At 43.3% G+C, this 26,137-nt stretch overlaps 1 protein-coding gene across 1 annotated transcript in view; it reads right to left on the bottom strand.

Annotated features, from left to right (window-relative positions):
• IL1RAPL1 (interleukin 1 receptor accessory protein like 1) overlaps window positions 1-8,054 on the bottom strand; it is a 1,550,795-nt gene extending 1,542,741 nt beyond the window's left edge. The window contains exon 1 of the mRNA XM_088451516.1: window positions 7,189-8,054. The gene's annotated coding sequence lies outside the window, so the exon portion shown is untranslated. The remainder of the gene's footprint in view (window positions 1-7,188) is intronic.
• Window positions 8,055-26,137: the final 18,083 nt, after the last annotated feature.

Below are 26,137 nucleotides of genomic sequence, written 5' to 3'. Positions count from 1 at the left end.
TTGTGGCTTCCCCAAACCTCCCCCCCTGTACTTACCTGACTCCGCGCACTGTCATCCGGCTGTCTCTCCCGCTGCCACGCTGACGGGATCTAAATAGATCCAGCAGACGCGGCCGCGCAGGTTCCCCAGGTCGCGGGTGACGTCATGACGTCACCTGCGCACTGCATTACTGGGAACGCTGGCCTCTGATCCTTAGCCTCCGATCACTTCAGAGGCCAGCGCTCACAGTTGCAGTGGCGTAACCACTGCCCCCGTCGCCCCCAAGCTACCCGGCACCTCCAAGCCACCGCGGGGGCAGTAGTTATGCCACTGCCCAGTCACCTGCATACTTTCAAATGGAATTTTTCAGCTTTTTGTTAAAGAAGCCAAAAAATCTTCACAAATTTGTAAACTGTTTTATTGTTCCTAAATTGGGTAAAATCCAATATATCCAAACCAAAGCTGAATATAGATGTGTCCTCTTGCATCTTTGACACTCACGCTGCAAACGTGCGCACGCATAACGTCATGTGATTAGCCGCGGACGCGCGTGCCATGGTACGCCATGCCGCACACTGCGTTCACACTGTGCAATCCTATGAAGTCACGGGTGTGAACGCAGCACGCGTACCCATTTGCAAAGGTGCAAGAGGACATATCTGTATATTGGCAAATCTGTTTTTGCTAATTTAATTCTTAATATTTAGCTTGTTTGTTTTGCACATTTTTATTCAGTCTACATTGTATATGTGGTAATAAATGGAAGGTTATTAAATAGAAATAAAGCATATTTAAGGAATGCATAATACAAACAAATACACAGTAAAACTAGATTTCCTTCCACATTAACAAACAATATACATTTTCATTCAGAACAATACACTGGGAATATCAAGATGTTGGCGTTCTGACCCTGATCATTAACATGGCAGAACTGCATTATGTAGTTTATGAATAAACTAACAAACTAGAGGATCCCAAAGTTTTTCAGGTCAGGCATTTACTACAACTAATCAAACTCAGGTCGTATGCTGACTCATGGCATGGTAAACTGAATTTCAATTACTATCAAGGTTGCATGTCAGTTACAGTAGCCATTAATGACAAAAGCAGAGGGAAAAAAAACACTTTCATTTGCCCAGTTAATATTATACTTAGGGCACAATCCTATTAGCTGCACACCACACTTATGGTATCTCTGGACTTGCAATTTTTTGTTCATAGTCCCATAGGGCTGCTTACAAAAATTTGCAAGTCCAGGGTGTATTTGTAGCCATGAGTTGTGATGCCGTTGCCGGCGTTTTCTATGCCGTTACAAAGACAACTCACCCCCTTCGCGGCAATTAGGATATAGCCGTTGGAATTTATTTTATCTGCATTTCTACAGAGAAGCATGTGTCTTTTTAATATAGTGCACGCTACAGTGCAACTTTTTAACACATTAACTCTATCATAGCACTATGGAGTGGCGACATGTTTAGGGATGAAAGGTAAAACTGAAACACCTTATGTTAGTGCTCACCTTCACGATTAGTCCAAAAGAAAAATACTTTACTGTAGGTAGGAAAGGATATAGTATTTAGGCCTGAGTACATACATTCTTTTCAATTTGATGAGACTTAGGGGCCAATTCATCATCGAAGGCCGTATGGCCTCCGATGTTTTAGTATTGAACTCGCTGTCAGGGATAGTTAAGTACAGTATCCAACTCGCAGCGGGGGATAGATTACACCAGAGCAATTCTTCATTGCTCCAGTGATGGGACAGCTGCTCCGAAAAGCAGCTGTCCCCCCAGTTAGTATTGCAGCTACTGATGTAGCTGCTTTACTTACCTCCGCCCCGTCAGCCCGGCTACTCATGCTTGACCCGAGGTCATGCATGTGCACAGCCGCCGGAGAGTCAGTGAGAAGGCGGTGGAGGGATCTGCTCAGATCCCTCTTTGCATTCCCAGAAGTCCTTCCCATAGGAAGGAGCCTGGATATGAAAACAAGGGCCGTCTGAAGATGGCGCTTGTTTTCAGCAGCAAACTCCAAAAACTTTCAGTTTTCAGAGTTTGCTGTATATCAGGGGGTCCTGTCAGACCCCTGATGATGAATGGCCCGGTAAGAAAAATATGCGTGAACTAGTGTTTCCTCATGGTTATCAGGCCATTTATTGATGATGAATAGACCCCTGAATCACTACAATATAATCAGATCTATGAACAATTAGGACTGAATTGCACAGATATGATTAGACTACAATAATTCAATTTGGTCTGAAGGCAATTGAACAAAATTGGCTGTACACATTCCCCTATTATGTAGTCAGCCAATGACCCCACACACAGGTTGATAGACGTACAGTAATTGTCCAAATTGATTTTCTACTCTTTTGAATTACATACGGTCTGTTTGGATTTGGCTGTACAATGATAGCTCAATTTGGTTGCAATTGGCAAATTAAATAATATAATTCTTAAGGTGCCTATCCACTAGACGATTAAAATGAGCGATTGAACGATAACAATATCGATATTGTTGGATCATGCGATAATCGTTCAAAAATCAATTGAAAATCGTTTGCAGATTGTTTAAAAAATAGGTATTTAGACATCTGTCATCGTGCAAACATGCTGGTCAACCTGACGATAACGTCAGGTTCAGCATGTTTGCAAATGATTGATTGTGACTACACTGAACGACTGCTCGTTCAGTGTAGGCTCATTACAGACTGACAAACGACTGCACGATTACAATGTTGTAATCGTGCAGTCTTTTGCATGTCTTCTAGTAAATAGGCACCTTTACTGTGCTTGGGCATCTTTAGCATATACACTTGTTTTTATGAACTGAAGCTAATCTTACAGGATAGTCAAGGATAGTATATGATGTTCTTAAAGTCTCTTGGCATTGTTGTTAAATCTGATCCTGAGTTGCATTACTACATTATAAAAGGGTCAATCCTGGTATACAGAAAATTAGAGCATTGTCGGTGGAAACTCTGGTGGCACCACTTTGCACCCTAAGCCACTGAAGCCACATACCTGCTGTTTCTTACCTTTGCAGTTAGGAGATAGGGGCAGCATTCTCTGCTCCCCAGACTGGAAGTGGGGTTGTGACAACATAGCCAAGTGTCACACCCCCAGCTGAACACTGACATTGAGAAGCAGCAGCCAACAGCTTCACATGTAAGAAGCTGCTGGCTGCTTCTCCTTCAAATCAGGGCCTGTGCGCTGCGTGTGGGCATCACAGTGGCATTAAAAACCCTGGATGAATGATTTTATGTCATTCAGTCAGTGTGTTAGGCACCTTGTAACCACTGGCGACCTTGTCTTGGGTTCACCTAATGGTATTGCTGCCCCTGAACATATGACTAACCAAGCTTAGCTTGATATTGAGACAAATAGTTTTCTGCTATATTAATTTAACAACTACAGTATACATAAGAGGAAAAAAACATTAACATTGAATTATTGGTAGAATAAAATTGAAAAATAAGTTAAGTAAACAAACACAATGAAAACAATATTGAATGTACTGTAATTCTAACTAGGACCAAAAACTAGCCTACTTGATATACAGAAAAGTAGGGCTTAGACAAATGCCCCTCCTACTTTGACCTAAGACTGGTTTTGTATAAAATGTGCATTGATCTCAATCTCATTTTTGCCTGCATCAGGAAAATGCCTTATTGTAGGTGTAGTTTTTTGCTGAGGATTATTAAACCTGTTATATAAAAAGACCCGTACAACTAAACCCATCATATAGACTGACTTGTAATGCTCAATACAGATGACTTTTTTTATTGCTACTAACTCCTATTGTATTACTGGGATTGTTTTAGCATCTTATTTTATGGCAATACTAGCAGGTTTAAAGGGTTAAAAAGCAACAGTGTACAATATGCATCAAAAACCCTGTTATATTTTTGTCACATATAACAATGCGAAATAGCCCCCAAAACTGTCAACACAAATATAATTATACATTATTCTAGGGAACATTCATTATATGGAAACTCAAAAGAATGGAAATGACATCCTGCATCCAGGAAAATACGTCTCTAAGCTACACACCATTTTTGGAACAATGTACATACTGTTGGGTCAGAGAATGCATCATAAAGTCATTTATTATATCACTCGCCCAATTGTTTTATCTCTCTTCTGTATGGTCAAGGTTACTTACATTGCTGAAGGAATGTAGTTATCTATAAAGCACATAAAAATAAAAAGCTCAACTACGCACAGTAAAAAAAAAACTGTATTAAAGCATGTTTCTGGATGAAGCCCATAAATACAGTACTGCAGCAGTAGTGCTATTCTGACCGCTGAAGGAAGGAAGCATGAGGCAAGTATTATACAATTCCTGTATATAGCACATGCAACACATTGCAGATACCTCTGTATGTTTATATTTATATGCATACATAGGTGAAGATCAATACTCAAATAGAAAATACTAGCAAACTTTAATAATAAAGTACTATATAACTAAAAGCAACAATAACACTACGTACCTCAAAAATAATAAGTAACTTCTTTGTATACATATTGAGCAGACTTCAGTGCATTGTGCAACTTAATTTTTAGTGCAAATTACACAGCAGTTCACAGCTAAAATCATGTAAATAGATAATAAAGGTTTAATACTGATTGGAGAATCCAGCGAGATAAATGCTGCAATACATTTGTCTCCATCTGTAGTGTGTTGGAGTCTGCTTTCGTCATAGCAGCAACAATAACTAGTAGTTAAATTCAGACATTCAGAAGCACATTCCTGTGACTTATGAAACAGAGCTTGCCATGCTTCGGAATGTGTTCCTATAACATAAATCACAGTGGAATGATCTCTTTATGATGAACACAGAAAAATGAAATCACATTTTTCACATGCTGGATTCAGATACTCTACTTTCTACTGTACACCAAAAGTATTGTATTCATGTCTGAGTATGTTTTCTTTATTTTTAGCAATCTTATGCTGTTTTTAAAATACAATTAATCATACCTGGGTAAAGATAGTATCTTTCATTATCACATCTAAGAAGATATATCAGACAAACAGCTTTACAAGACATCCATCTTCTAACCCTGGACATATTATAGCACACAGGAACGGATGCTAAACAACTGAGATATTTTAGCACCTGACATCTGCCTCTATTTTCCGCCCATGAACCATTTTGCTGTATAGAGGATTATCAGCTTTATGTAACGTACAGCTAATAAAATACCAAAGAGGTTACCGGCCTTATAGCATAAATACATGCTACTATACAAAATTAAATTAATCTCTTAATTAACTGCAAGCTTTAGGAGCTAAGACATCTGAAAGTTACATGAGAACATTGATTTCATGTTACATAAAAAGTTGATAACAGACATCCTTATTGTATCTCTTCTCAGCTAGGAGCCATTTTAAGTTATGCTTTTCTTATCGTTGTCATTATATGTGCTCTGTGCCCATTACATTGTCTGGACAACTTTAAAACTTTGAATAATGTTGTCCTGTGCTGTCCTTGTGGAATAATAAATTAAAACCTAGGCCACAAAAATGTATTTTTATTTTTTACATAAACTCTTTTATATGGTTCAATGACATAGCTGGGAACATGTACTCATCTAAAATATAAAATTCTTCCAGAGTTTTATGTCTTGGTTGTATAGGCACATGTGTACTGGCCAGGAGGCCCATTTTGCAATGAATAAAGAAAGACACAATAAAACAAGTTTTATTCTGGCCCTGGGAGTTATCGCTATTCATAAGCTTTCTCAGTACCTCCCTAACCCCACAGCATTGTTTGCAAACATTGTATTAAGACACTGGCCTTAACATTGACCTTGACAAAATCTGCAGGCTGGTCTTGTCAATGGGACCTTTGTTGACTGTTACACTTGCTCCATTCTGGAGCTGTAAATGGATGGCTAAGGTGGCAGTGCAAACCTAACAGCTTTTATTAGCAATTCACTGACCTGTATAATTTATATACTGTGGGAAATCTGGTGCCAAATGCATGGCACAGAAAATTAAAAATGCAGCAAAATCTCATCTCAAGACTCTCTCTCCTCCCTCTTTCCTCCCACTATCCTTGTCAATTCATCCCTGGTCTGCCGACAGGAGCTTTCAAAGTTAAAGCAAGTTACTTATATAATCCATTCTTTATGTAGTCCATATTCCCAATTAATAGAAGTAATGGCCTGCCATATACCCAGTGTACCTTTCATCTTTTCTCTAAATTGCACAACATCATGCAACAAGGATCTGAGATCCCCTTGGGTACCCTTTCCTAGTTCTCAAAAACTTTGCCCTTATAGTGCATTCTGATAAGCATTACAGATACCACTGATATGGGCATTTTACTATTAGATGTTTTATTTTATATCTGTAAAACTTTTGTTTAATCTACATTTGCCAATAGAAGTTACAAGCCCAACACATGCTGCACTCTACCTATATAAATCTTTTGCCATCTTTGTGGTACTAGTACACTGACATCCCCTTTATCTGCATATAGTATCAGAATGTTTTTTCATAGGGTGTATGCATCTTAATTGACAGCATTGCTGTAGTGGCTCTGACAGACAAGAGATTGTGCCTAAAACTGATTCTGCGAGCCAGGCATTATGCTGTGCTATATTTCCTCCAACAGCTTGCAGCTATATTATTCTCCTGCAGAATCTGCAGGAATAATTGCATATCAATCTATACCAATACACTTAATGTAATTTAACCTCCTGCTAAGTAGAAAAATGGCACACTAGAAGCAATGGATGAATACATGGGTCTATATGTATCCATGCAGGCTGCTGCAGCTCCTGTGATCAATGCACCAGATACTAATGATCAGAGTTACCAAAAAATAATAATCCCATTTATTAATAAAGCTTTAGTATGTATCCAAACTGTGCTGTGTCTGAATGATCTGCTTTCTGCTTGCACCTAATATGTATAACTGGCCAGCTGCAATTATTGCATTAACCCTGAATATAGATATTAAATCTGTATAATCAGCACCAGTATTATATATGGCAGAGAGAGACAGTGTGCTGTGATCACAAAAGACATGAGCAAAAGCATGTTATCTGCAGATATACTGTAGATTCCCCATTCATTTCCAGTATGTTTAATGCTCTGCAGCATACAGAGAGTCCTATTTTTCTCAGAAGCACCCAAGTTTCAGTAGTTAGACACCTGCAAGCTTTCTATAGACAGAAAATGATCTTACCCAGCACGATCGTCCAAAATATTCTGCTGTTGGAATCAGTCAGCAAGGTGATAGCTGGTCATCACAATGCTTAGTCAGCAGATCCGCCGTTTAAATCCCTTGATATTTGTATACAAATATATATATGTGTGTATTTCTTCTGCTAGCAATCAGTAAGAGGATCCCCATTCACAAGTGCCAAGTTCACCACCATGCAGAATAATTCCATCCAGACCGAGGATACCTTATAAGATGTGCAGCTGGCTTCAGCTCTGAAAGTACCAGTAATGTTCAGTGTTGAAGATCCAATCCAGGTGTGAATGAGAAGGGTAAATTCAGGTGGATTCAGAGAAGAAGGGATAGCCACAGAAGTCTGTTATCAACAGGAAGGGGAAATATCTGCAGCCTTTCAAAGCGAAGCCCCACTATGTATAAGATTTCTCCATATTCAAGATGCAGCCAGGGGAAAAAAGAGAAGCAGTGTATGTATATTTCACAAGTATCCTGCAATAACAGATCCAATGGGGTTTTCCTTGCACTGTACTGCTATGTGAAAGAACTCCTGCTGTTACAGAGGGTGTCTCCTGGGTCTTAGCACTCCCAAAATGAAGATGAAGGAGGTTAAAACAGAGAAGGAATTAAAATCAGTTGTCTGTTAGCTCCCGAATGATGCTAATCTCCAATAAGGATGACAAGTGAACACCATGTAATAATGAAACTTGATTAACAGCCACCATCCAGAAAAAAAAGGAAAAAGAAAGGAGAGAGGGGGACAAGGAGGGAGGTAATAGAGAGACACAGATAGACAGAAAAAGGGGAAAACTGCAATGCATAAATGAATCCAGTGTTTCAATAAGATCTCCTCATTTGATTGAATGCATTCTCCAGCCTGCTGCAACTGCAAGTCATAAAAAAGATACTGTTACTGCCACCCAATGGATATTTCAGTACTCGCCAATCCTCAGCTACAGCTTTCCACCCTCCAGTTTAGAAGGCTGAATTAAAACAGGAAAGCCTTACATGGAATCAAGTAAAGTCTAATGGATTAGCTACTGCTGTCTGTGATAACAAGTGCATTCATTGTGTATCTTGACTGTTAAATGTTTAGGTTTATTGTAGCCAATCTATGTACAATGAAAACACATACAGCTTGAATGCTGCAAAATGCAGGCACATGCAATGCATTTATTGTCATAGTTACGTTTTAGTAGCTCTAAGCACTATTACTTCATTTGATAGTTCAAATAGATGCTATACTGTTGCTATGGGATCTCTTTGTTCCAACTGTCTGAACTGTGTGGGAACATTTTATCTTCACTCTTTTGCTAAATATTGTGGATCTGCTACACATGAAAGTTATTGTGCAGCACAATGTGGATTTGCCTCATCACCAATAAATGCTAACAGCAGACACAGATAATATATTTTTATAATGAGCATTGTAAAAATCAATTGATTTGTTAACACTTTAACACAGGAAAAAAAAAGTGTTTTTAAAATCTGGAAACAAAAAATGTAGGGAGATTCATTATATTAGGGCCGATGCATCATTTACCCTCTATAGGCATCATTTCTTATTTCTGCAAATAGTTGTGATAAGAGACTGTGTATACAATAAGTATGTTCGTACCCAGCAGAACGAATGGGTTGGGTACACATCCCGACAGTAAGAATCCCGACAGCAGCTTAACCATAACCCACCCCTCCCACAGCCTAAACCTAACTGTACCGTCCCGTCCCGCAGCCTAACCCTAAAGCTGCATACACACGTAAAGATTTTCTGTCCAACCATCCAACTAGTTGATTGGTTGGAATGAAAATCTGGTAACGTATGGGAGTAACTGATGATCAGCAATTTGCTCCTAAATGCCAGAAAACAGATGAAAATGGTCGTCAGACAAGTTTGTTAAATATTTGTTCTAAACAATTTGTTCAAACAACAGTTTTTGGCCACTTTGCTGTGTTTGGGAGCAAATTGCTGATCATCAGTTACTCCCATACATTACCAGAATTTCATTCCAACCAATCAACTGGTTGGATGGTTGGACAGAAAATCTTTACGTGTGTATGCACCTTTAACCCCCGCTCCCGCAGCCTAACACTACCCTCCCACAGCCTAACCCTAACTCTCCCTCTAGTGCCTAGCTCTAGCCCTAAAACTAACCCTAATACTTACCGTCGGAATCTGTCGGGATTGTGACTGTTGGGATGCCGCTGTCGGTATTGTGACCATCAGCATTCTAATGGTCAGGATCCTGACTACATTCCGAACAATTGGGCCGTGCATGTGTGAGCGGTCATTATTGGAGAGGCAGCAAAAATGTCCCTCTCTGTAGAAACTTATGCCCATAGGCTACAATGGTTAACACCATTATTAGATGTTGTTATCTATTTAGAGGCAACTCCGAAAACCCAAGCTTTTTGGAGCTTTATACATGTGCAACTTTCACCATAGATACCTACGGGGACTGTATTTGCAATTGCTGCCAGAGTTATCCTTTTAATAAATACCACCAATACTTAATGTGGTATTACTCCAAAAATGAGGACTGACCACAAAATTAGTTTGAAACATAATTACCTTTAGCTCATGCACCTTTGTGTAAATAATTTACAAAAAGAGAAATTGTGTGGCTACACACTTTAAAACCTGTTTGCACCAATTTTTCTGTATTTGCTTCAGAGTATGGAGACTTTGGAGAATTTAAAGAGTCCTACGCGTGCTCTGGAACCAAGCGTAGGCTGGCTTTGAACTGCAGAGCAAATTGCTGTGACACCCTTGTGCAGAAGAGAGGTAACCTGGATATCTGCCTGTAGCTTATGTTAGATTTGATATGCATATTGCAGTATGGCAACTGCCAATATGTGAGCATAATGACTATAGGATCCCCACAAGACACAAAAAACTGCTAAAGATGACCCCTGAGATAGTAGTTTATAAAAAATGTAATGTTCCCTTTATCCATGTATCTTACTAAAAGCATGGGGGAGATGTATCAAACCTTGGAATGAGAGAGAAAGATAAATTGGAGTGATAAAGTACCAACCAATCAGCTTCTACAGTAACTGTAATTTTTCAAACACAGTCTGTAAAATTACAGTTAGGAGCTGATTGGTTGTTTCTTTGGGGTCTATTTACTAAGCCTTGGATGGAGATAAAGTACCAACCAATCAGCACCTGTCATTTTTCAAACACAGCCTGTGACATGGCAGTTAGGAGCTGATTGGCTGGTACTTTATCTCTGTTCACTTTATCTCCATTCAAAGCTTAGTAAATAGGCCCCACTAACTCCATCCACTTTATCTCTCTCCACATCTATTTTTCCTGTTTTCATGATAAACACCCCATCCTGACCTCATTTTTGCATGCCTCACCAAAGACACCATTGCAAAAGCATGAACATGTGTATACTACAGTAAATTACCTCAACCTAGGAACATTTTATCGAAAAATTTAATTAATAGATGGTTGATTTTTTTTTAAATTTACAAAATACATCATTATGCACTACATAATATGTCAGCACTTTATAAATAAAATAGAATAAGAATTTCAGGGTAATTAGTAACACTGTCAAGCTATCATAGAGTTTAAGTACTGTATGTGCTACATACGCCTGACGGGATGTAGTTAATAGACCGGCAGATTAATGCCGCCAGTCTATATCCCGACACCAGAAGACTGGCAAAGGACAGAAGATAGGCATCGACGCCTATCTTCATCCCCACGCCGGAGTGCCAAAGGATAGCGAACTGATCGAGGTGAGTTCGGCCGCCCCAGGCACTTAGCTGCAGGGGGGGTTAGGTTTGGGCAACCCCGGGGGGACTTAGGCTTAGGCACCAACCTGGGGAGGGTTAGGCTAGGGGAAGGAGGGGTTAGGGTTAGGTGCCACTAGGGGGAGGTTAGGGCTAGGGACCCCCCGGGAGGGTTAGGATTAGGGTGCAGGGGAGGGGCGGTTAGATTTAGGCACCCCCGGCAGCTACTTAGGGTTAGGCACCACCCCGGGAGTTAGGGTAAGGCACCCCTAAGGGAGAGTTAGGGTTAGTGAGGGGAGAGGGGAGGGATAGGGGAGTTACCTGCCGCTGTCGGGATTTCCTCCTGTCGGGCTGACGCTGTCGGGATTTGAACCGGCTAAACAGCCGCCGGCATTTCAATTCCATTCCATGCCTGACATGTGTTTACTACAAATACTACTGATTTTGATGTGGATACATTGTAAGATGCACCCTACATGCAAATGTGAGCAGTGGCATCACTGGAGTAGGTGACCTACAGTTCTACAAGCGAACCCACTGCGGCCAAAAAGGGGACGTCGCCTCGCGTGGAAAGTGCGCCTCATGGCACACCACAGTTTCATCACTCTGGATGCTGGGCTGCCCCAAGAGACTTTCCCCGCACTGCCGGCTCCTTCTCAGTCATCGGAAGCTTGGCCGTGCACACTAATGTCATGTTCGAGAGCTGGCTCCTCTACGGCTCCTGGTCACTGAAGAGGAGCCAGCATTTTGGTGTAACCCCCTAAGAGGGTGACACCCGATGCACTCCGCATCCCCCGCACCCCCTAGTGACGCCACTGAGTAATATTTTCTTTGCGTGCAACTTATCTTATGTACAGTATGTTCAGTGTGGAGATGCATCCAACTGAAAATTAGCTCCATGGTATATGGAAAGTGATGCCACTTATAGCATACAGTACTTTCACTACACAGGCAGGGGCGCCGAGAGGGGGGGAGCGGGTACAGATTACACGGGCCCGGGCTTCCTGAGGGGCCTGGCGGGGGCCCGGGTCTGGCGCCGCTCCACCCTCCCTTCTCTCTCTCTCAGCAGTCCAGCACACAGCGTGTGCTGAGCTGCAGTGGGAGACTGCTTGTGGCTGCTGAGCAGCAGCCACAGCAGTCTCCTTTGCCTGTGGGGGGCAGCGATAACACTGATCGTGCCCCCCTGGCTTTGCGCCGGGCTGAGGGGCTTACAGCGCTCGAGGGGGCGTTGCCATGCCTCCCGCGATTAGGCCACGCCCCCCTCTGTACCTGGGCCTGCCGCGGATCTCTACGGCCCTGTACACAGGGAAATGCAATAGCTTACATTTAGCAAGAAATGGCTGTTTTCTTAGATTTTCTGGAAATTGCAAATCGCTGTATTTAATAGAGCTGCATTTGCCACTTGGATGTCTTATGTAAGCCAGGCAAAAACCTGGAGCATATGCTATTGGTTCAGAGATGTGTGTAGACTCAGCATACAGTATGGGCATAAATATGCTATTATTATCTGCATTTGGTTTTACCATTTACTTTAATCACATATGAGCCGGTCCATAAAGAGGCAGTGTGGTCAGTGCTGTCGCTGCACATGATGTTTCTCACAGGACTGTGCAAGGAGCCGTGGCATCCTCAGGATGCTCCTGGCAATTCTGTAAGTACCCAATGCTGAATCACTTTATGACAGTACTGTATGCGCTCAGGAAGCAGCAACAGCACCACAAGGTCCTGTTATGGGGCTGCATATGAGGTCCAGGGCCATAGGGTGGTGCTCACAAAGGATAATGTAAAACCTGTGGCAAAGATGGAAATAACAGTTGGCCAAGAGGTCAGAGATTAAATATTATCTGTGTAAAATAGGAAAAATCACTGCTGTTGCCCAACGGTGAAGGCCCTGATTACAAAATATCCAGGCCAGGGACAGGCGGCCAACAGTGTTCAAAGTCAGGTTCCTACATTTTACACACAGGGAGGCTTTTATGCAAACTATCATCGAGCCTAAGAAGCCAAAGTATGGGATTTACGTTTTTAATCTATCAAGACGTTTCTACATGTTTCCCGGAAATTAAGATAATTTGGCTTGCTTTGTAAATTTCTCTTTGAAAATCACATTATATCCAACCAAACTATGTGAGGATGCCAGCAAGGCTAGAGAGTTCACACACCAACTTCATATGGGTTGGGTATGGGATGCCAGCGTTCGGGATCCTGGTGGTCGGAATCCTGATGCCGGCATCCTGACAGGGTCACAATCCTGACAAAAGGAGTTAAGTATACTCTCCTTACCCCTAACCCTAACATTCCCTCCCTGCAGCCTAAACATAACCCTCCCGCCCAGTGCTTAAACCAGTGCCTTCCTCCTCCGAAGCCTAACCCTAACCCTCCCCCCTAGTGCCTAACCCTATAATCCTAACCCTCCCCCTAACCCCAATACTTACTGTCAAGATGCCATCACTGGGATTCTGACTGGTGTGGGATTCCTAACGCTGGCATTCTGAGTGCCGGCAATCCCGACAGCTGAGATAATAACTACATCCCCTTCAATGTAATAGGGTGCCAGTTTTAGACTCACAAAAAAAAGATAACCAAAAGTCCCCAAATAATTGACCTGCTTCAGGCTAGCGAGTATATCCTGAGCAGGTCAGATTAACACAGAAACATGCACATATCCATGAGATACGTGCATGTTTCTGTGTGTACTTATGTAAAAGGTTTTAAATTATAAGAAAAATTACGTGCACCCCCTCCCCAAAAGCATAACCAGCCCCGGGCATTATAAAGCCTGTCCTGGTTCTAAAAATACAGGGGCCAAGCCCCTGTATAATAAGAACCAGCACAGGGCTTCGTTTTGTCCCCTGATTTTCCAGAACAAGGACCAGCTCAACAAAGCCCTGTGCTGGTTCTTAATATACAGGGGTCCCCTAGGCATTTTGGCCCCTGTATTTTTATCTCATGGATATGTGCATGTTTCTGTGTTAATCTGACCTGCTCAGGATATACTCGCTAGCCTGAAGCCGGTCTATTATTTGGGGACTTTTGGGTATCTTTTTTTTGCAAGGCTAAAACTGGCACCCTATTACATTGGGCGAGTTGATTGTTTTCAATGTGAAAACATCTGGATGCGAATTTGAGAATGGAGATTTTTAGTAACACTTAAAAAATGCGAGTTCTATTGAACTGACACCCTATTACATTGGATAGTTGTGAAAAATTGCGAGTTTAGCACAAAACTAGCAATTTACCAAAACTGACACCCTATTACATTTGGCCCATAATGTTTATTACTTATTGATATTTTTGACATTACTGTTCTTCACTGGTACAGTTTCCATACTCATGTTTTGGGGGATAGACCATAGGAGGTGCTTACAGGGGGTTTAGCCAGAACTTTGTGAACCCCACAGCAACATTTTGAAGGGGACCTTCCCCTTCTAGAGACTTAACCTCTTTCCACAGCAGTTGTTTATTTTATGTGCCATGATACTGTAGTGCCTAGTTAATTTTATGCCTCATAGTAGTTCCCTAGTTCATTTTAAGCCCAATAGTAGTGTAACGGTTAGCGTTACTGCCTCACAGCACTGAGATCGTGGGTTTGATTCCCACCACGGCCCTAACTGTGTGCTTGTGTGGGTTTCCTCCGGGTACTCCGGTTTCCTCCCACACTCCAAAAATATACTGGTAGGTTAATTGGCTCCCAGCAAAACTTACCCTTAGTGTGTATATGTGTGCATGTGGTAGGGAATATAGAGTGTAAGCTCCACTGGGGCAGGGACTGATGTGAATGGCCAGATCTTCTCTGTAAAGCGCTGCGGAATATGTGTGCGCTATATAAATAACTGGTAATAAATAGTAGTGTCCTTGTTCAATTTATGAACTATAGTGGTGCCCTAGATCATGCTATGCCCCATAGTAGTGCCCTTGTTCACATTATACTACACAGTACCCCAAGTTCATATTATGTCACATTGTAGTGCCCCAAGTCAACAATTTACCTCCAGTACATGTCACACAGTTCCTCCAGTCAACATTATACCACACAGTGCTTAGAGGGAACCTGGTAGACAACTATATGACCTGGCTGCAATTGAGGCAAGCACTAGAGGTGTGCTCCCTAAGCCTCTGGGCCCCATAGAAATGGCACTCCCTGCACCCACTATAGCCATGGGTGTTCACATTGCCCCTTCCAAATATGCCATGCATAGTCATGGATAGTGACACACAAATATTGGGGATGCTTTGACACTTATCTCACCCAGGGGCCTATTCATCATCACTTAATGCACATTTTCACCTGCAATTTTAAAAATGAAGTTATCGGGCCATTCATCAAGAGGGTAAAGCAGGAGATATCACAGATACCTCCTACTTACCTTCCTCTTGCGGAATTGCCTGCTGTCCCCATACACTAGTATGGAGAGAGAATTCATCAAGCTCCAAAAATATTATATTTGACTGCGGGAGCATTTGCCATCTTTCCATGGCTCCTGCTCCGGAATTGCAACCCGCTCCTTCCCTCTGCCCCTGTCCGGCTCCTTCCGCCAGATGTCGGGGCTCTTGTGCGCATGTGTGACCTGCATGCGCACTCACGTCACTACTCTGACAGGAGCAGTGAAAAGATTCACTGCTCCAAATAGGAGCAGTGAAGCGGCTCATGGGGACAGCTGATATTGCATCAGCTGTCACCGCGCCGAGCAATGATGAATTGCTCCGGTATACGCGATGAGTCAGAATGTTAATTATCGGTTCGGACTCTGATAATTAACATCATGAATAGGCCCCCCAGAGAGCTGGCACTTATGGGATAGGCTATTCATTAACCTGAGAGACCTGCTGGGAGGAGCTGGGAGGCCTGTGTTGACAGTTGTCCACATGTTTATTTCTAGTATTATTTTATGTTTATTCATTTTTGCTAAACTACTCAGTGGATTGTTATTCAATTTGTCTGAAATAGAACATTGAAATAGAGGAGAAATGGAGTAAAGGGACTGATTCAGAGATGTGCACTAACCCAATGGTTAGCGCGCATCTCAAATTGTGACTCCTCTGTGCCAGTGCATGTCCCGTGCTGCACATGTGCACTACAAGTCTGCTATCCTGCACACAGTCCGGCAACTGTCACTGTCAGTCATTGACAGTCTTCTGCTATTTCTGGGTGGGGAGGGGGCAGCGACGGCCACCGTTTCACAAAATGGAGACGTGGTGCTGCCGTTGGGGAAAGGGGGGGGGGGACAGCAAGAGGCCAGGATCTCTGCTGGCTGATGGAGATTTCCTGGTCTCTTTTGTGAATGTGCGGCAGTTGGATCACGCAGGTGATCTGATGCTGCATCCATGGACGCAGCTCAGCAGGAGGCGTGATGCCTCCTGCTGCATTGCCATAATAGTGCTATTGCAGCTGCTACCATGCTAACATCTGCAATAGCAATAGCATCTGAGCCTGAATCACCCCCAATATCTTTATTATTACATTGTTACTTGTTCACAGTTTTACTCTCCTAAAAGTGCAGGATATTTCATTTTCTTGCTTTGGCATTGCTCTCATGCTTGATAATCTTATTATGCACGGATTATTGTCACATTGCATGTTCTGCTGTGAGGTAAGCCTGTTTTCTCCCATTTTGATTAGCCAGGCTTTGGGTTTTCCCAGACTAGGGCCCGTATTCAATATGTTTCGCACCAGCGATACTTTTTCATCTGCTGGACTTTTCGCCTACATCGCATGTTTTGCAGGCGAAAAAGTATCGCGCGCGTCCCCGCTTATTCCAGTATTCAATTTGAAAGGACGCGAAAACGGCACCCGGCGAAACTGATACAGGCGAAAAGTCCTGTCAGATTTGGGGAAATCAGCCTGAGACCCTCCAAAAGATGCACTGACATGGGGGTTCACTATGGGTACCACCGAATAGCCCTGCGAAAGATATTTGGCCACTTTAAATGGTCTCAATAGGTGCTATATAGCGTTTTTGCAGAAGTGGTGAAATAATAGTATTTTCCAGTTTTTTTGGTTGAAAATAACTAGTCCCTGCAAATTTGGGGTACTTGAAAATGGGGAGTAGCATATTTAAAAGTTCCTAAAGTGTGGTTTAAAAAATCGTGACAAATCCACCTGCCGCAAGCACCTGCAATCCAAAAAACACCTGGGCCATACTCGGGGACCCCCCTGAAGTCTATTTAGCTAGTTTTTAACTTTCGCCCCCAAAATGAAAGTCATTTTTTGGGGTGTTCTTAAGTCTTTTTTAAGATTTTTTTCGACGCAGTTTACTTTTGGAGGACTGTCTTAAGGCTGCACGGGGGTTCCCGCAATGTTGCACCCCAAAACTCCAACTCTGCACTTTTTTCCGCCTGCTATTCATAGGCGAAACTTTTTTGCCTATTACATTGCATTGACTTTCTGCCTAGACGAAAAGTCTTTGAAATTGAATACGGCGATACTTTTCCACCTGGCGAAATGACGTCATCTGTGAAACTTTTTCACCGATCTCGGGCTGATCTCGGCTTTTCGCTCCAAATTGAATACAGGCCATAGCATATTAAGACATTTCCCACACATCAAAACAATACTGAGACCATTAATTCCTTGTCACTGTGTCTGTGCATAGTCTCCTGGAACTCCAAGGGATCTCAATACTCCAATTAAAAGGACATTGGTAGTGTTCCATATTAATTCTTTTAGAACATATGTTATGTTTCACAAAGAAACTCATTAATTGCACATTGTGTCTAGGAGATTCTTTGATTTGTGAATGTCTCTTGGCTTTCTACTGGATTGGATTGGCCCACAGGGGTACAGGAGCAATCCCTGGTGGACCCCACTGCCTAAGGGCCCCACCACTTGCTCTAATGTCAGGTTCCAGACTGTGCACTCGAATTGTAGATTGTTACTCTATTAGAGGGTCAGTTGCGTGGTGTATAATGTCTGTCCAAGCCTCTGTAGGGGCTGGTCTCATCCCCTGTGGTAACTGACCACACCCCAAAGCATGGGCCCCTACCACTGCATGCTCCAGTCTGACACTGGCTTCCTATATGATGAAAAAGAGGGGTGTAGCCTTTTTTGCACAAAAAGTGTATTATACTGTATTAAATTATGTACTGGATCTCTGGTGTCAATTTATCTGGTCAGATGAGTTACTGGGTGCAGAACATTTATAGACCCCTAAATTGTTCAACAAGATATTTATTTTTCATCTGTTGATTTTAAGGGATACTCCAAAGTTAATGATAGGAGGCAATTTTTTTTATGAGTGCTGACACTAATTTAAACAAATCTAGTTCTCTGTTCACCCCAGCAAGCTATCCTTATGATTTAATCCTCCTTTTGCAAGGTTAACATGATCTCTCAGATCAATGGAGACTATGGAATTTGGTAGACAGAATTCCATTCCCCAGTGTATAATACCTTTTTGTAGGATTGATTATTTGATCATGGCAATTTTTTTTTCCAGAATTGTATTCACCAAATTTCACAGTAAGAAGCTTTCACAATACATCTGCATTCGGCTAGACGGATCCATTTTCCTGCAAGTCACCATTTTACTTGGCACAAGCGGGCAACTTTAGTGATTTTCTAACAGAGTTCATTGAGGATAATATGGTATGATGGCATTCTCCAGTACTCTTTTGGGAAACAGATAAAGTAGCCCGGAAAGGACATGTTATGTTCAGAGAAAGGAATGAATACTGAGAGAGATATGATGCTTTACATTTAACTATTCAGGCTGCTTTCCGACCACTCTGGTGAGAAAGTGGCAGGCGGCAGTATGGGGTCTGAGCGGAGGTTGCTGCCGGAAACCAAGTGGATGGCTGGGTGGGCCGAGCCTGGTGGCTGCTGAAAGATTGGCATTAGATACAACCGTGTCAGGAAAAGCCCAGCCTGTCATTCATTCCAGGCAAGTGGTTAAAAAAATCTACCCAGATGTAAGATTTTATGGTGGCCCAAATTATGGACTATTACCAAATCCCCCACTCATGTATTGCTAGCTTTATGACCAGTCAGTTGTCAGTAATTTTTCCCCCTTGAATTGTACTAACAACCTTGTTTTTTCAGTTTCCAAATCTCTGGGTGGGATGAAAGGCTGTTTACACACATTGCGAACAGCTTTGTACTTCCTTTTATTTAGGTAAAATAAAGCATTGCCTATGATACTGATGAGATGTGTTTCCTACATTTTCCCTCTTTACACACTATCAGGCTCCTATACCGTTCTAACTGTGAGCTCCTATAGGGAACTGTTTCTTAATGTTTACTACAGAGGCTATAGGATTTTTCTAATACATCCACATTGTTCTTAGGTGTTTATTTACTAAAGTGCAGGTTTTTAGATGTGTAGTTGTTGCCCATAGCAACCAATCAGATTCTAGGTATTATCTTCTAGAGGGTGCTAGATAAGTATTAAGTAGGGTGAGTGGATCCGAACCCCCCCGAGCCCCCCCGATCCGAGGCCGATCCGAGTCAGGCTCGACTTTTCCCGCCTGACTCGGATCTGAAATCGAGGCAAAACGTCATCATCCCGCCTTCCGGGTCTCGCGGGTTTTGGATCCTATATAAGGTACCCACGTCGGTGCCATTTTCTCACTCGGCTGTGGACAGTGAAGAGGGAGGGTGGGAGTTAGGGCTGGCTGGGCTGTGTAGTGTAGTGTAGTGTAGTGCAGAGTAGTGTTGTGCTGTGCTGTGCTTCGCTGTGCTGCTGTTGTCCATAGGGGCTGTGTCCACTACTTCAAAGTCCATAGGAGCTGGCTGTGTTGTGCTGTGCTGCTGTTGTCCATAGGGGCTGTGTCCACTACTTCAAAGTCCATAGGGGCTGGCTGGACTGTGTTGTGCAGTCAGTTGTCCATAGGGGCTGTGTCCACTCCAAAGTGCCAAGCGTGCGCCTGTGTCATAAGTAAAGGGCCGGCTGGCTTGACCATTAAAGGGTGCTGTAACCCCCAAAGTACACTCCAAACCAAATAAAAAAATATTTTCTGTGTTTGTGAATTGTGTGCGCAGTAGCCGCACGTACATCAACAAAGTAGTGCCAAACGTGCGCCTGTGTCATAAGTAAAGGGCCGGCTGGCTTGACCGATAAAGGGTGCTGTAACCCCCAAAGTACACTCCAAACCAAATAAAAAAATATTTTCTGTGTTTGTGAATTGTGTGCGCAGTAGCCGCACGTGCATCAACAAAGTAGTGCCAAGCGTGCGCCTGTGTCATAAGTAAAGGGCCGGCTGGCTTGACCGTTAAAGGGTGCTGTAACCCCCAAAGTACACTCCAAACCAAATAAAAAAATATTTTCTGTGTTTGTGAATTGTGTGCGCAGTAGCCGCACGTGCATCAACAAAGTAGTGCCAAGCGTGCGCCTGTGTCATAAGTAAAGGGCCGGCTGGCTTCACCGTTAAAGGGTGCTGTAACCCCCAAAGTACACTCCAAACAAAATAAAAAAATATTTTCTGTGTATGTGAATTGTGTGCACTGTGGCTGCACGTGCATCAACAAAGGAGCAGCGCCAAGCGTGCGCCTGTGTCCCATAAGTAAAGAGCTGGCTGGCTCATTTCTTAAAGGGTGTTGTAACCCACAAAGTGCACTACTCTCCAGCAAAAATAAAAAAATATTTTCTGTGTTTGTGTGCGCCTTAGCCGCACGTATATATCAATATAACATAAATGGAGGACCAAACTTTCTCCGATAAAAATAAAATAGGGAAAGATCAAGAACCACTTCCTCCTAGTGCTGTTGCTGCTGCTGGGAGTTGTTCATCATCCCAGAGAGGAAGTAGGAACACCACTACTTTTACTAAACAATTGACCCTCCAACAGTCTCTAGCGATGAGGATGAAGTACGACAGCAGTCATCCTGAAGCAAAACGTATAACTGAGGCCTTGACTGCTATGTTGGTGTTAGACGTGCATCCAGTATCCGCCATTAGTGCAGTGGGATTTAGACAATTGATGGAGGTAGTGTGTCCCCGGTTCCAAATCCCATCTAGATTCCACCTGCATCCTCAAAGCAGCAGCGACAAGCATGTGTCTGTCTGTTAAAGGGTGGTGTAACCCTCAAAGTGCGCTCCACAAACAATTAAAAAATTCTTCTTTTTTTTTCTCTTTGTGAAATGTGTGGGCTGTAGCCGCACCTGCATCCTTAAAGCAGCAGCGACAAGTGTGCGTCTGTCTGTTAAAGCATGGTGTAACCCTCAAAGTGCGCTCCACAAACAATAAACAAATTCTTCTTTTTTTTTCTGTCTTTGTGAATTGTGTGGGCTGTAGCCGCACTTGCATCCTCAAAGCAGCAGCGACAAGCGTGTGTCTGTCTGTTAAAGGGTGGTGTAACCCTCAAAGTGCTCCAAAAAATAAAAAACTATTTTTTTATGTGTTTGTGACTTGTGTGCGATGTAGCTGCACGTGCATCAACACAGTAGCAGCGCCAAGCGTGCGCCTGTGCCATAAGTCAAGGGCCGGTTTGGACATCTGGTCCGGACTGAAGGACGTGCCAACAATTTCTGACAAGTCTACTGTCACTGCATATGATATTGTCCTCAAAGCAGCAGCGACAAGCGTGCGTCTGTCTGTTAAAGGGTGGTGACACCCTCAAAGTGTGCTCCACAAACAATAAAAATATTCTTCTTTTTTTTCTGTCTTTGTGAAATATGTGGGCTGTAGCTGCACCTGCATCCTTAAAGCAGCAGCGACAAGTGTGCGTCTGTCTGTTAAAGGGTGGTGTAACCCTCAAAGTGCTCTCCACAAACAATAAAAAAAATCTTCTTTTTTTTTCTTTCTTTGTGAAATGTGTGGGCTGTAGCCGCACCTGCATCCTTAAAGCAGCAGCGACAAGCATGCGTCTGTCTGTTAAAGGGTGGTGTAACCCTCAAAGTGCACTCCACAAACAATAAAAAAAATTCTTCTTTTTATTCTGTCTTTGTGAAATGTGTGGGCTGTAGCCGCACCTGCATCCTTAAAGCAGCAGCGACAAGCGTGCGCCTGTCTGTTAAAGGGTGGTGTAACCCTCAAAGTGCGCACCATAAACAATAAAAAAATTCTTCTTTTTTTTTCTGTCTTTGTGAATTGTGTGGGCTGTAGCCACACTTGCATCCTCAAAGCAGCAGCAACAAGCGTGCGTCTGTCTGTTAAAGGGTGGTGTATCCCTCAAAGTGCGCTCCACAAACAATAAAAAAATTCTTTTTTTTCTCTTTATGAAATGTGTGGGCTGTAGCCGCACCTGCATCCTTAAAGCAGCAGCGACAAGCGTGCGTCTGTCTGTTAAAGGGTGGTGTAACCCTCAAAGTGCGCTCCACAAACAATAAAAAAATTCTTCTTTTTTTTTCTGTCTTTGTGAATTGTGTGGGCTGTAGCCACACTTGCATCCTCAAAGCAGCAGCGACAAGTGTGCGTCTATCTGTTAAAGGGTGGTGTAACCCTCAAAGTGCGCTCCACAAACAATAAAAAAAATCTTTTTTTTCTCTTTGTGAAATGTGTGGGCTGTAGCCGCACCTGCATCCTTAAAGCAGCAGCGACAAGCGTGCATCTGTCTGTTAAAGGGTGGTGTAACCCTCAAAGTGCGCTCCACAAACAATAAAAAAATTCTTCTTTTTTTTTCTGTCTTTGTGAAATGTGTGGGCTGTAGCCGCACCTGCATCCTTAAGGCAGCAGCGACAAGCATGCGTCTGTCTGTTAAAGGGTGGTGTAACCCTCAAAGTGTGCTCCACAAACAATAAAAAAATTCTTCTTTTTTTTCCTGTCTTTGTGAATTGTGTGGGCTGTAGCCGCACCTGCATCCTCAAAGCAGCAGCGACAAGCGTGCGTCTGTCTGTTAAAGGATTACATCGGTGACAGCATCCAAGTAGGCATGTCAGACAGTCTGTACCTGTACTGGCAGGAAAAAGAAGCAATTTGGAGATCCCTGTACAAACTGGCTCTATTTTACCTGAGTTGCCACCCCTCCAGTGTGTACTCCGAAAGAGTGTTTAGTGCAGCCGGGAACCTTGTCAGCGAAAGGTGTAGGAGGTTGCTTCCACAAAATGTGGAGAAGATGATGTTCATAAAATGAATTACCAACTCTTCCAGGGAGACCAGCCTCCAGAACGTACAGAGGGACCTGTGGTTGTGGATTCCAGCGGGGACGAATTAATACTCTGTGAGGATGAGGATGTACACAACACTGAAGAGGGTGAGGAATCAGTGGATGAGGAGGATGAAGACGACATCTTGCCTCCGTAGAGCCAGTTTGTGCAGGGACAGATTAATTGCCAGCTTGTTTTGTGGGGGCCCAAATGAACCAATCATTTCAGCCACAGTCGTGTGGCAGATCATGGCGCTGAAATGTTTGGTTTGTTAAAGTGTGCATGTCCTGTTTATACAACATATCCCAAGGACAATTCCATCTTGCACCTCTTTTTTTTCTTTGAATTATGTACTGTTTGGGGCCTAGTTTTTCAAACTGCCATCCTGTCTGCCACTGCAGTGTCACTCCTAGATGGACCACGTGTTTGTGCCGCACACTCGTATCTCTTAGCATAGTCATCCAGCTACCTCGGTGCAACCTTTTGGATATAAAAACACTATTGTGAGGTGTGAGGTGTTCAGAATATACTGGAAATGAGTGGAAATTAAGGTTATTGAGGTTAATAATAGCATAGGAGCAGAAAAACACACAAATTCTGTGATTTTAGCTGTTTTTATGCTTTTTAAAAAAAAAATACAGATCCAAAACACAAAACCCAGAACCCAAAACACGGAAGGGTGGTTTTGGCAAAACCAATCCAGATCCAAAACACGAAGAAAGATCCAGATCCAAAACCAAAACACAAAACACGAAAAGTGGCCGGTGCACACCCCTAGTATTAAGTAGAATCTTATTGGTTGCTATGGGCAACATCTCCACTTCTAAAAATCTGCACTTTAGTAAATTTACCCCTTAGGGTCCAATGCAACTATTCTGTAATGTGCACAGGAAAAAATGTGTATATTAGCCCTTATGCACAATTTTACACGTAGTTTGATACTCATAATCATCAGGGCTCACTTACCCCAGCCTATGCTTGGTGCAAAAGATCTTTCTGAAAACAGGTGTTTCTACACTTTGGCCCAACTTTACACAGCCCACAATTCTATCAATATGCCCTCTCTGAATTTCACCTAGTGAGAACAACCATATCAGCCTACATATGCCACTTCAGTTGCTAACAGAGATGCTACTGATATACATACATCTCTGCATCGGGTTGGGTATGGAATCCCGCTGGTTAGAATACCGACAGCGGCATCCCAACAGCCAGAATCCCGACACTCAGGAATGCACGTAAGTATTTTCCCATCCCCTACCCTAACCCTCCCTCCCCGGTGCCTAACCCTAACCTTCCCCCCTAGTGCCTAAGCCTAACCTCACTCTCCCCGTACCCTAAACCTAGGACCCCCACCCCGGTGCCTAAACCTAACCTTACACCCCGATACTTACCGTAGGGATGCCAGCAGTCGGGACACTGGTGTCAGGATCCCAACCTCAGGATTTCAGCGCCGGCATACAGACTGTCGGCATCATGCACGCCGGGATGCCGACTACATCGCCTCTGCATCATACACACTTATACACACCTGAATCTGAAGCATGCACAGTAGTAAAAAACTAAATATGGGCCTTTGCTTTACTTTGTTATGTCCTATAAATGTCCCACATCAGCATACCTCCCAACATGACCCTCTCCAGGAGGGACACAATGCTGTGGTCCTGGACTTCCCTGGTAATGTATGATTGATGGACACTCCAGAGGAGGGTCTGCAGTACAGTCCAAAATTCAAATAGGGGAGTCACACCAACTGCCAGTGAGCACCAGCCAGTGATGTTTGGCAGTGTGTGAAATGACAGTTGGTGTGGCTCCCCTATTTGAATTTTGAACTGCAGCCCCAGCTCTTACCAGGGAAGTCCAGGACCAGAGCATTGTGTCCCTCCTGGAGAGGGTCATGTTGGAAGGTATGCATCAGGGTTGTGCATAAACGCACTGGTCCTACATTACCTCAGAACTTTGCAGTCCAGGGATGTTAGGGTGCTGGGAGAAAGTACTGCTGTCAGGGCCATTCTTGTCAATGAGTGTATAACCACAGCACAAGGCTGTCCATCAGTAACGTCCACTGGCACCTACTGTATGTCCTTTGGATTTGTGATCAGAGAATCAATACATTTCACTCAGCTGAGTAGTTGCGACAACGAAGAGGGAATATTCACCATATCTTTTGCTGCATAACGTTTAGCCGTTAGCTGTAAGAACACTTAGGGGTATATTTACGAAGAATTGTGTTTGGTCGGGAATAAATATGCTGGGCATCGCTCAGATTCGCGTTTGTTTTTCCCAATCAAACACATGGATTTACTAAGAATCGTGTTTGCCTGTTTATTTTGATTCGATAGTGATACTGATTGTGTTGTATTGTGTGTGAGTTCATTCATTTTCGCCCCTTCTAAAAAGACTCTGCCCAGCATCGCACAGTTCAGTGTTATATGTGCAGTGCGTACTGTTTTTCTGTGTATAGTGTAAAAAAAGAGTTAAAATCTTTAAAAAAAAAAGCGCGTCCCCCTTCGCCCAAAAGCATAACCAGCAAAATAAGTTGCAGAATAAAGGGAAACTTGCATGGGATTGCAATCTGAGCCAGACACAATTCTTAGTAAATTTAACCTTTAAACAGGCGTTTCTAGGGTGGGGAAAGTGGGGGCACATGACCTGAGCACTGTGGCAGAACTGGCAGAGGGGGGCGCTGCTGGCCAGGGCATAATGCATGACAGCCTGCTGCTGCCCGCCCCCATAGCCCGTGTCCACACACCTGGCAGCCCACCCCAGCAGACAATACAGATCTAGTCAGCCCAGCCCGCAGCCAACCTCCACCTGTCCCCCGCTGCCTGCCTCCACAAACCAATCAGCCACCAATGCCCGGCCGTTGGCCCATCTCTGCCTGACCCCCAAGGGTGAGCAGGGCCAGAAGGCAGGATGCCATCTGCTGCCCCCTGGGCCGGTCCAGTTTGAGTGATTCAGGGCCAATGCTCCCCAGCCACTCTTTTCTGTGAGTAAACCCCTGGTTGTCAGTCAGGAGAGAACTTGCCTAGCAGCAGGGGCTAAAAGAAAATGGCTGCCCCCATAGCAGGCTACTGAAAGATGGTTGATGGGGAGCCAGGTTTAGTTTCCCAGAGACCCAAGGGATTGGAGTGGGTAAAATGAGGCAGAGCTTATCAGGGGAAAGAAGATGAATAGGTGAATAAGTGTAACTA

This window comes from Taudactylus pleione, unplaced genomic scaffold (genome assembly GCF_031769625.1).
Source record: "Taudactylus pleione unplaced genomic scaffold, aTauple2 ptg000026l, whole genome shotgun sequence".
NCBI classification, from domain to species: domain Eukaryota; kingdom Metazoa; phylum Chordata; class Amphibia; order Anura; family Myobatrachidae; genus Taudactylus; species Taudactylus pleione.
Note: the sequence above shows the minus strand (reverse complement) of the source record. Positions and strands in the feature narration are given on the sequence as shown.